General features: G+C 37.5%; 1 pseudogene; it reads left to right on the top strand.

The window, feature by feature from the left end:
- Positions 1-146: 146 nt before the first annotated feature.
- On the top strand, positions 147-12,741 carry LOC125274182 (annotated as a pseudogene).
- Positions 12,742-13,097: the final 356 nt, after the last annotated feature.

Below are 13,097 nucleotides of genomic sequence, written 5' to 3' on the forward strand. Positions count from 1 at the left end.
TCTGAACCTTAAATGTGGTAATTACGTTGCTTTCTATGGGGGATAAAAAACTCAAAAATTTAATCAAAAATATCTTAATTTGTGTTCTGAAGATTAACGAAGGTCTTACGGATGTGGAACGATATGAGAGTGAGTAATAAATAACAGAATCTTCATTTTTGGGTGAACTAACCCTTTAATGCAGTAATTCCACTTCTCTTTTGAACACTAACAGCTTTTGGGAGACGCTAGTAAATCACAGGAACAAAAGTATGTGTCTTTACGCATTCATAGATTCACACACCAGTCTGTTTCTTTACCAGTAGTTCCTTATCATGCCTATGGTCTAGCATCAGCTCATATTTTATGGTGGTTGTGTCATTTGAACATTTAAAGATGTTGGAACAGTGCTTTGCAACACAGTCATGTGTAATGGTACATGGAGGGATAATTCAGTTCAAGTTTGTCTACTTACCACACTCCCATTTTCACATACTACATCCTAGAGGGCAGTGTGGAGCTTACCTCTTAGTACACAGGTAAAGGAGGTGGCGGAGGAGGGAGGAGCCATGCAAAGGGATGAAGTAAGTTTGGGTGTAGTTCAGGTCAGCACATTATTGGACTGTCATCATCACCAAAACCCTTTCTGAATGACAGCTAAAAGAAGGAGCTGGCCTGGTGTCTCTGAGTGAGGTAAGATTACAGTCTCTCCACTGAATCCATACAGAAGCTTTGAATATGATAGGGGTGCTCAATCTTGTTCCTGAGATCTACCTCCCTGCAAAGTTCAGCTTCAACCCTGATCAAAAACAACTGTACCACCTAATTAAGATCTCCAGGAGCACCTGATAAATAAGGAGGTAGATCTCCAGATAGATCTCAGGATCAAGACTGAACACCCCTGATTTAGGACCTTAAAACAGTGTTGTTGGGATATTTCGGAGGATGTGTGGCTGCTAATTCAAATGTCAGAAAGTCCAGGATCCAGTTGCACTAGTAAGACGTTGGTCCATTTATTTATTTATTTATTGGAGTGCTCTGATAACCTGCTTACCTTTATGTTGTGTAGGTTGTGAAAGCAAATTTGATCACTTATATAAAAAAACAGGGTGGCCCTTCAGTTTTGCCTTGCAATGGTCTAAAGTCTGGCCACCTCATGGCAGAGTTATTGTGCTGGTATTATTAGAAAGCACTTACTAAATAAAAGTGATAACTGTTGTTCTATGGTTAAAACATCTACTGTATAATATATCTAAAATCACTTGAACATAAGAAAAAATAAAGGCAATAAACACCATCGAGATGTAAAGAAAGGCTGTTAAAGAGACCCTAAGGCAATATTCAAATAGGTTCATTTAATTACACAGAGGAAATAATGGTTTGCAAGAAATGGAAATTTGATGACCTCTTTCCACTGTCCAACTTCCTTAAAGGGATAGTTCACCCAAAAATGAAAATGTGTTGTTAATTTACTCACCCTCAAGAAGTATGACTTTTTTTCTTCAGTGAAACAGTAAAGAAGATGTTTAGCTGAAACCGTGGTCCGATTCATATAATGGAAGTCAATGGGTGCCACCATTTTAAGATACAAAAAAACATGCAGGCAAATCATAATTAATACACGTTGCTCCTGACGATACATTGCGGTCTTAAGAAACGAAACGATTGGTTTGTGCAAGAAATTGAACAATATTTAAAACATTTTTACCTCTAATCCACAGCCTCGGCAAACGGCCACGAGCACATTCATGACAGTCTGGAGCGTGAGCTTCCTGTCGCATACGTTTTTAGTTAAAAATCTTCTTTACTGTTCTACTGAAGGAAAAAAGTAAATTAACAGCAAATTTTCATTTTTGGGTGAAACTATCCCTTTAAAACAGTGGTTTAATGGTGCGTTCATGAGATTACGAATTCTATGGGTGCTTCTCAATATCCCTCCTCTTTTCCTCACTCCTCCGTCCTCCATCTTATGACCCAGAAACCGATTGAGCTCAGCCATCTTGTAGGACATCTCAATTCTCTAATTGCACCACGAGGAAAGAGGAGTGAGGAAGCTTCCTGAGGAGTTATGAGCGAAGATAGACAGGTATATCCTTTACAGAAGTCTTTCTTGTCGAGGAACCTGATGGACGTATACATTCTCCTCCCCCGTCACATCTGTCAACAATAATTTAAATGTATTCTTTACTTTTGCAGTTTAAATAAACTTAACATTTCACATATTCACATACAACAGGACATCTTGCATTTACTGTGATTTTTTTTTTTTTAAATAACCAAACTTGAACAACATGAGGTCAGATCCCTCAAGCACAGCTGATGAGGAAAGGAAACGAGAATGCACAAATAAGAAATGAGAAGCACCCCTCGTCACCTTGTAAATTCAGAATCCCCTGAGAAAGCAAGCTTTAAAATGACACAAAAGCATCATAAAGTCACAGCTCTGTTGCCATGTTTGGTGGAAAATTGTCATTTAAGAGAGTACACATGAATGAAAATGAATGAATGAAAAAGTCTTATTAAATAGTTCCCTAATCCCACATGTGTGAAACAGGTGTTGACATGAAATGCCCAAAAGAGCTCAAAACCCCAAAACAACTTATGAATTCTGTCCCTTGACGTGGTAAGTGAGACTAACATATATTCATCTTTTAATTTATTAGATAAGCATGATGTAAGGGAAGCCCAGGGATGGTTGTGACAATTGATGCCTTAAGTGGTTTTTCACAATTTATCTGACTGTGTAATATTCAGTGTTTTTTACCAAATATCTTGGAAAATATTGAAGTTCATGAAGTGTTTAATAAAGTGATTTTGTTTAATGTATTTACTTTTTTCCATTTGTGACAGTGAGAAATAGACAGTTGCTACTACAATTTAAACCATGGTTTGATAAACTAAGTTTTTTTTAATTGGCTGTACTTATAATATTTGATTGAGCTAATGTTAGCAGCCTGTTGCTCCCACAACTGATAAAATTCAGTTCACAGAAATGTAGGGTGTGTTCACACTTGCAGTTCAGTTTGTTTGGTCTGGACCAAAAGAAAAAACTAAAATTTAGTCTTGGTCCGATTAGCATTCAGATTGGCAATTTTAACACCGAACCAAAAGATACCGAACCTAATAAAGGCATAGGGATACGTTTAAAGGTGCCATGAAACCTCCAAAATGGATCTTTACAAAGTGTTCGTCATGCAGCATGTCTAATCGCGTAAGTACAGTGTTTATTTTGATGTTTACATTTGATTCTGAATGAGTTTGAGGCTATGCTCCATGGCTAACGGCTAATGCTACACTGTTGGAGAGATTTATAAAGAATGAAGTTGTGTTTATGAATTGTACAGACTGCAAGTGTTTAATAATGAAAATAACAATGGCTCTTGTCTCCGTGAATACAGTAATAAAACAGTATATATATGTATGTAAATAAAGTAATAAATGATGGTAACCTTAAACCACATTTAACAGTACATTAGCAACATAGTATATATGTATGTAAATAAAGTAATAAATGATGGTAACCTTAAACCACATTTAACAGTACATTAGCAACATGCTAACGAAACATTTATAAAGACAATTTACAAATATCACTAAAAATATCATGATATCATGGATCATGTCAGTTATTATTGCTCCATCTGCCATTTTTCGCTGTTGTCCTTGCTTGCTTACCTAGTCTGATGATTCAGCTGTGCACAGATCCAGACATTAATACTGGCTTGTCTAATGCCTTGAACATGGGCTGGCATATGCAAATATTGGGGGCGTACACCCCAACTGTTACGTAACAGTCGGTGTTATGTTGAGATTCGCCTGTTCTGTGGAGGTCTTTTAAACAAATGAGATTTATATAAGAAGGAGGAAACAACTCACTGTATGTAATTTCCATGTACTTAACTCTTATTATTCAACTATGCCGAGGTAAATTCAATTTTCAATTCGATGGCACCTTTAATAACTGATTGGTCAGATTTTATGACTTATTGCCTATTTTGAGATGGAACTTACCAAACATCCAAAACAACGCTGTGTGCTGTGATAAATGTGCTTGTTGTTTGTGTGTAGCCTGCATTTGAAGTTATTTTGGCCAGCTGGGAACTTTTTTTGAATATGATAGGGGTGCCCAACTTTTTCAGGCCAACTGAAAAATGTAGTGCGTTTATACTTGGCAGGTTTGGTTTGATTAAAATGAACTTTGCTCCGTTACTGCCATTCATTTGAATAAGGGTGAACATTGGCCTCCGAACCCTGGTGCGCACCAAACAAGAGAACCAAGTCCCACCTTTTCAGTTTTGCTTCCAAATGAACTTTGTTGCAGTTCGACAGATATATAAATGCAAAATGGACCAAAGACATCTAAACAAACCAAAAACACGACAAGATGTCACAAGATGTGACCCTAAAAAGAACAAAATGCTCAGGCATATTTAATTCTTCTTGTCACTGGAGCAATGTTGCCCATTACTGTTCAGTACAGGAGTCAGAACGACCGTCTCCTAGAGCAGATCTCTGTGTTTGCAACCAGTCCAGCACTGTGTGCAATGGAGGAATTCCTGCCACTGTTGTGACTCCTTTATACATTTTATAAGCTCTATGTGAGTTCTCAGCTGGTAAAAAATACCATCATTTGTATACACAATATGTCATAACAGCTTTTGGTATGGACCAAAAGAACCAAAACAATCGAACTACAAGTGTGAACTTAGATGCATCAGTCACTAAAAAACTTGACTTAGAGAGTTCTGAATTTTTTATGGTGTAGGTGTAGAGGTAGGGGTGGAGTTTATTAAGCAGGTAGCAATCTGGCAGGAAGTCAAATATCGGCACAAAACTGGCATAAAATACTGCTTTCAAATGCACTCTTATTAATGCACACAAAGAACAATGGCCGAGGTCTAGATATTGTTAAATAATAAATTAGATTTCAATTGTTTCTTCCCAAACCCTTTTGTATGCCTTGCACCTGGCCTATAAATTTTCACTAATAATCTTTCTCTCTGCATGTATGTGTCTGTGAGAGAGAGGAAGCGCTTATTTCCATATAAATAAATATTATCGTGTAAATTAAAAACAAATATGATGGATAAAAATAGACCACGATTTAAATTCCAAAACTTACCTATTTTCTTGTCAGGGTTATCTGGTCACCCTGTGTGTGGTGCTTAATCAGGTTGCAAAGATTTAGATGAAAGATCTGAGTGCATGTTATATAATCAAACAAAAGATTCATGATGATGTGATAAAAGTTTTATAAGAGCACGGGGCCCGAGCACCAATGGTGTAAGGACCCTATTGTAATTGCTCAGTCAATTTTTTTTCAAAAAAGTCAGATTTTTGAGGGCCTTAACATGCTCGAAAACTCACAAAACTTTGCACACGCATCAGAACTGGTGAAAACTTACGTCTGATATGGGTTTTAGAATTAGGTGTGGCAAAATGGCTTGATAGCGCCACCTACAAAATTTCAATTAAGCACTCTTCACGCTACATTTCAATATCTACAAAAAAGAGCAAAATCTGAAAACCCAACAGGAAGAGATATATTTCGAATTTTCTCTGCAAAATTTCCAAATGTTGTACTTTAAAGCCGGGCACACATTTAACGACTAGTTAAAACATTCTAAGACTGAGCTCAACACACAGTGATTGTTTCCTGCGACTGAAGCAGATTTATATACTTACACATGGAATTTGAACACCAACTGTAATCGCAGACTGAACGCAACTGGCTCTGACTGGACACGTTTGAGCGCGATCAGTCATAAGTATCAATTTACATTCATAATCGGCCTTACAATCATTAAGTGTGTGCGCGGCTTAACAAACTCCTCCTAGAGATTTTATCAGATAAACTTCATATTTGGTCAGTCTAATTTAAAGGCCTTTGCGATGTTAAATTGCAAAGATCTTGAGTTTTCGTTGAAGGGCATGACCGTGGCGGCCTGTTTGATGTTTCGCCATGAAACAGGAAGCTGTTGTAAGTCAGGCATACCATGTCCAATCTGCCCCAAACTTCACATGTTTGATAAGAGTCCTGCCTGAAGACATCTACATGCCAATATTCAGTTACAGTCATGAATTATAGGCCAGGTGCTAGGCATACAACAGGGTTTGGCAAGAAACAGTTGAAATCTAATGTATTATTTAACAGATATCTAGACCTCGGCCAGTGTTCTTTTTGTGCATTAATAACAATGCATTAGAAACCAGTATTTTTTGCCGGTGTTGTGCCCATATTTGACTTCCTGGCAGATTGCTACTGCTTAATCCTAACTCCACCCCTACCTGTATACCTATAGACCTTATTTTCCAGAGAAACATGCGCGCCGCCATCTTTAGAATATTGTCTTTGAACTTCCGTTTTTGCGGTAGCCCTGTATATTTCTATGGCATCGCTGTTGAAGAATAATTAGCTGGTGAAGTGGATTTACGTGTTGTAGAGTTAATGAAAGTTATCATGAGCATTGTTATGTTTAAAGCAGATGTCTTAACAAATGTCAGTAGACCGGGAAGATTTTAAAATGAGCAGTTCATTCATAAATACATAAGATAGCTGTGGAAATACAAGCCGGAAGTCAAAAGACAACGAGCGCAGCGCTGAAAAGGGGCGGGGCTACATAAGGTCTATACCATAAAAAATTCAGAACTCTCTATGTCAATCTGCCTCAGACTTAAAATGTTTGATAAGTGCCATGGAGACATCTACATGACAAAATTTAGTTATAGTCATAGCGTCACCAGCTGGTAGCAGGAAGTGTGACAAATACAAACAACTGATGCAGTCCTCTTACATTTATATACTTAAATGCATATTGACCATGCTCTGTTTTCCTAAAAGCCACCAGGTGGCAGTGGCACAGGTGTAAGAGCCGTTTCATCGCTGCTTAAAGTGTTACAACTAATTTTGTGTAACAACCCTTCCTGGTTTTCCCTATATTACTTCTACAATGATACATTGTGTTTTGATGCCATGTTACATGTTTGATGACATGTTTCTTATAGAATGGTTTCCAATTCCACTATGGAAGCCTCAAGAAATTTAGAGGTAAGTAGCATTGGAAAAGTCAACACATTAGCAATCACCTGTATCAAATGTAGGGTTGCATATTATAATTAAACACAAGTTGTTGTTTTTTTTTTAAACTATCCTCCTCTTTGCAATAATGTTGTTTCAGAATAATGAAGAGATTGCTGTGTCATCTGAACTTCCAGTGGACATCAAAGACTGGAATAAAGATCATGTGAAACAATGGATGCTGGAGATAAAAGTGGACATAAAAGATGCAGACATTTTGTATCGTGAGGAAATTAACGGATCTGGTCTTCTCCTTTTGCAGATGTCAGTTCTGACAGAACTAAAACTGTCAATGAATGCAAAAATGCTGATTATTCACAACATAGGTCTTCTGAAACAAAAGACTCAGCAGCAGAATGATGTGGTGACTCAGTCTTATAGCTTGAAGCCTTACCCTTTCAATAGATTTAATGCTGCTCACCGGTACAGAGAAAACAGCAATTTAGACGTAACTGAAACCGGTCCTATAGACCTTATACAACCATGCCATGAATTCAAAGCATTCACCAACACAACAGAAGAGAATAGAATGAGTAAATATACATATGAGGTGATTCGATTTGCAGCAGCTTGTATGAACAGCCGCACAAATGGCACTATTCATTTTGGAGTGGCAGACAAACCACATGGACAAATTCTGGGTATTAATGTTCAGAGCACAGATGTTTTTGATAGACAACAGTCACATGCAATTGAAAAACATTTCAAATGGGAAAGGTCTGTTAAAATAGCAAAGAGGTGTATAAAACCTCCTCGCTTTGTTGAAGTTCTCAAAGCTGACATGACATCTGCAGGAAAACGTGTTATTGAGGTAGACATAGAGCCGTCCTCCATAGTCTGTGAATAATTTCACTTTAACTCTTATAATGTTGATAAAAATGAAGGCGAGATGCAAGAGCCCAATGGTGCTGAGAAGAAGCAGAATGATAGCAAGTCTTTCTTTATAAGAGACGGCAGCAGCAGCAAGAATCTTATTACATCTGCTTCCTCAAAGGAGTATGAGAAGTATACTGCAATTGCAAACATGCATCGTTTGTCCCAGTTGAGGAAGGACGCTGAAGAAAAGCATCTCTCTGTTGTCAAAAACAGCGTGCAAGGCTCAAAACTGTGTGAGATGATAACAGGAGGGACCCAATCTTTGGACAGATCACACTTTGAATGGAACATTTTGGTGGTTAACAAGTCTCATCCTGTTCAGCTGGAAAACCTGGATTTCCTTGTTCACATGAATCTAGTGGCTGTTCTGGATTTTGATCCAGAATCTGCTGAGAACGGACTGAATAAGATACTTAAAGAAAAAAATTGTCCAGTGTTCATTTACCAGCTCGGTATAAAGTTACAGGTGCAGTTGAAGACATTTTAAACAAGTTAAAGCTGACCAAAAACACAAACTGGGTTTTCTGTAATGGAGGCATTCATGAGGAAAACCCATCTGATGTTGACAACTGGTTGACTGAGAAGGGATCTTCAGTGCGTGATGTTGTTTCTTTCCTGTGCAGAAGAGATGTGCTGCCTCGCAAAAAGCTTCTCACCATATTCTTGCTGTTAAGTCAGGTAAGCGACGCCAACGACCCTTTGCTTGAGACCTTCAGTATGTTTTTACAGGAGCTCAATGGTGGAAACCAAATCTTATGCATCAGTGACAATGAAACAACATATACACTCTGGAAGGATCTCATTAAGGGCAGATATAAAGTTGACATCTCTACAAGATGCATTTATGAGCTAAGTTTTGCTGAGGTCAATGGCACCATGCTCAGTTTGTGGTCAGAGAATCGTAAATTAAACCGGTTTCTGCCTTGTGGTGGAGGCAGTAAAGTTGTGCTATCAAAGAAATTTGAGGAATGCTTAGAAACACTGAGTGTCCTTTGTGTTAATCAGTGTGATGGAGGAAATGAGGACAAACAAAAATATGAGGAGAAATTTTACAAGGGAGGAAAGGTGTCTTGGTGGAACTTCTACTTCTCAGAACAGCCTGGATCAATGCCATTCATCAAACGTGACAAGTTCGACTATATAGTCAACACTATTATTCCAGACATATGCAGCCGGAAGAGAGCTTGTGAGTTTTTCAACATCTTCCATCTTCCAGGCTGTGGTGGCACGACATTAGCCATGCATGTCTTATGGACACTGAAGGATAAATTTCGTTGTGCAGTGATGAAGGACACTACAGATGATTATTCTACTGTAGCAGAACAGGTTGTGCAGCTTCTAACATATGAGACAAAAGAGCAACCTACACGACTTCCCGTTTTGCTCATGATTGATGACTTCCTAGACATTCACAATGTACTAACACTCCAACTTCAAATTGAAGATGAATTGTTAAAGCAAAACATTTTATCAAAATCTACACAGGTCATAATTGTCAACTGCATGAGAGTTGAATCCAGGGAACAAACTGAAGGAACTGATGATGCCGTTTTCATTGGAAACCGCTTATCTGAGAAGGAACAGGAACTGTTTGAAGAAAAGCTAAAGGAGTTTAAGAAAACCAACACAAACACTAAAACGTTTTATGGGTTCATGATTCTGAAGAACAACTTTTCATCTGGTTATATTCAGGGTGTTGTGAAAAATACCCTCAAGGGCTTCAACTTTCAAGACAAACATGCTCAACTTTTTGCAGTTCTTGTCCTCCTGCATGTCTACTGCAAGAATGCATTGCTGTCTGTCTCTACATGTGAAGAGTTCCTTGGTCTGCAAACAAAACCAAACTTTGAAGTCGAAGATGGATTTGAGAAGTTTTCCACTCTTTTAACAAGATGCACAGCCTATTCCAACATTACATTTGAAGGTGTGAGGGTGATTCACTCAAGTATAGCTCAACACTGTTTGAAACAGCTGTTAACTTTGTCATACAAAGTGTCAAAGGCAGAAATCACTAACCTTCTTCTCACAACAGACTCATTTTATGAGTACACTCTGGGAAAACAAAAATTGATGCAGGATGTTCACAACATGTTGGTGAAGAGGCAGTATTTAGTTAAGGTTAAAGATTACTTTTTTTCTCCTCTTATCCAGGATATAATTAAAGAGACTCCAGGGATGGAAGAGACTGTTCTACACAATGCAGCAAAGTGCTACAGAAAGGATGCAGTAATTTTCCAGCTCCTTGCCAGGTATTACATCAAAAAACAGGACTTTACAAAGGCCATGATTTGGGCAAAAAAGGCCAAAGACCTTTCAAGGGATAGCTCGTACATATATGATACAGTTTCACAGGTACTTGTACGTGAGCTTAAGCATACTTTTTGTGAAGACAAGGATGATCCCATCAAGCCAAACAGTCTTGATAGATATCTAACATTGGCTGAGTCTGCAGCAGAAGCTTGCAAAGAAACACAACAAACTGCAAACAAAGAGGCCATGGCTCGACTGCAAAGACTAAAGGACTATACTACTTACAACACTGCTGGCCATCTCAGTGAACTTCAAACTGCAGCTACATTCATAGAAATACTGCAAAAGACACCACTGTTAAACTACCTTGGTCAAGGTAGTTAACCACATGGTTAAAATTGAGCAGACGCATCAATGTCTGGAGAGAAACAAGGGTGATTCCTATACCGGCCTTCTGGAATATTTGTATGAGGAAGACTCTGCATCAACTCTTGAAGAGATCATCCAGCAGTATCATTTCATTCTGAAGTCACAAGAGGCCAGATTGATGGACTATGTCAACTTTATATACGCCAATGTAATTCTGGCCAACATCAACCCTGCATCTCAGTACATCAAGTCTTACCAAGACCTTCGTAAATTACTCCTTCGAATAATCGAACGCCCCACAACCTTCAGTGAGATTCTGCCATTGCACTACATCACAGTTTTATTGTTATGGCATGAGGAGAACTTTGCATTACCAACATTTGTGTCACAAATGAAGACGTCATACTCAAATGAGCTGAGATCTGTGTCTAATGGTAAGAGAGGAGCTGTTCATTTTTACCTAGGGAAGGACAATGGTTATGTTGGTCTGATTTCCCAAAGAGATATTAACAACTGTTTGGGAGCAGAAAAGAACATCTCAACTAAATGGGATGATGAAAAAATATGGAAGCAAGTGAGAGACAGTAATAAACTTCACAGAGTTTCTGGTAAAATTTGTGACGGTTTTATCAGCGTTGCAGACAGAAGGGTTGATCCAATGTTCAGAAGCCAGATAAATAAAGAATATGGCACAAGAGTGACATTCTTTATCGGATTCTCAATGAATGGACCAGTTGCATTTGACATGGACTTTGAGTAAAGGTGATGATACACAGGGCAACTTTTTGAGCAATGTTGCCAGGCAATGTTACTTGGGCACTTTCCCATTGAGAATGAGAAACAAATTTCTATCTGGATACTTTAGATCGGTTGTTTTTTGAGATCCTACAATCAGAATGCTAGCAGCCAATCATGTGACCGGCTTGGAGATTTCGAAAAAAAAAAATCAGAAGAAAAGGAGCATGAACTTATATATTTTTACGCTGGTAAGTTGTTATGTGTCAATCCAAAACAGGGAATTTACCTCATTTAATGCTTAAAATACCAACAGGTGTCCAATTTTATGTACGTTGGCTGTAATTTAGCCATCAAATGTTTTAAGTTAAAGGTGCTAAAGAGGATGTTTTGTTTTATACATTTTTGCAATATTACTTGAAACTGTCTTTACTAACTGAAAAAGACTATTTATTAGATGCACTGAAAGGAATAATATTAATATACATCATCTGTGCACGAGGTAGGGCCTTAAAAACATCAGCCAATCGTTTACGCGATCATTGCGTAAACGATTGGCCCTCTGGCTTGTCAATCACTGCCGTGACGTTCCTTGTGAGAGACAAGAAACTTTCTAGATTTCCAGTTCAAAACATTAGGACAACCAAGACGAAAGAGCTCTTGGACCAAAGCCTGTAGTTGTTCCTAGACATTATTTAGGTTTGCTTCATTATCATATCCACAAATCAATCTAAACCAATCTTTTAATCATTAGTGTTGTATGTTTTAGGACTTTGTCCAGCAGAAATGTCTATTTTGTATGTCAATTTTATAAAAGCAATGGTGTGATTTTGTTATGTGAGGGGTGACTGAGAGCTGACCAATACCAGTAATGCATTGACTTCCAGAGAGCATACATGTGTTTTACTTCAATTATACTATACATATTTCCTTTTCTATACATTTTCTCTATATATTTTACATTAATCTTACTGCATTTTACTCATATTGATCACATTCATGTACTCATTTATCATGTATTCTTTGTATTTTATTTACTTTTATTTTAATTTACACTCTACTCGTAAATTCTGTAAAACAAAGGCCCAATGTACTGTTCATATGAAGGGATTTTCCATATTGTTTTTCACAGGTGTTTTACATGTGTTTTGAATTATGTTTTGCATTGTGTTGTGTTTTAGGGTAGAAGGAAATGTCTGTAAACGTAGAAGAGGTATTGGTTATTTTCTGCCATTATCTGTTTTTCTACTGATTTTTTTTCTTTTTTTCTTAGTGTACATTTGTTTCTTGACAATTGCTTTTTCTGTGTAACCATGTCTTCATTCAAGGCCACAAGTCACTGTTAAGAATTAGTACATTTTCATTCCCTTTTTTTGTGATCATAGCACTTCTTTAATATATTTCTGTTAAGGGTTATCCAATAAACTTATTTCTTATCACTTCCTTTCTTGGCTCCTGCACGTCTCCTGCATCTAGTCATGTGAAGTCTGGATATGTGAATTGCTTTTCAGAATTATTTCAAAGCAGCTTTACAGAAAATTGTGCCTTTCAAACAATACTGGGTAAGTAAAAAAGTAATCAAGATCTACTGCAAATTCTAGTTAAAATTCTCTAAAATTGTCTTTATTTGCATTTCTTTGTGTAATGTCGCACAAAAGTCATACACTGTTTACCTTACTCTATCAGCAAAAACAACACGTCAGTATTTTTGTTTATTAAAACTAAGACAACTCAATAACTGTATAGAAATATTTGAATAAAAATAAGAATAATAGTCACCAGTTTCTCATTTACAGTAGATGAGACAGTT

Source organism: Megalobrama amblycephala, linkage group LG1 (assembly GCF_018812025.1).
Source record: "Megalobrama amblycephala isolate DHTTF-2021 linkage group LG1, ASM1881202v1, whole genome shotgun sequence".
NCBI classification, from domain to species: domain Eukaryota; kingdom Metazoa; phylum Chordata; class Actinopteri; order Cypriniformes; family Xenocyprididae; genus Megalobrama; species Megalobrama amblycephala.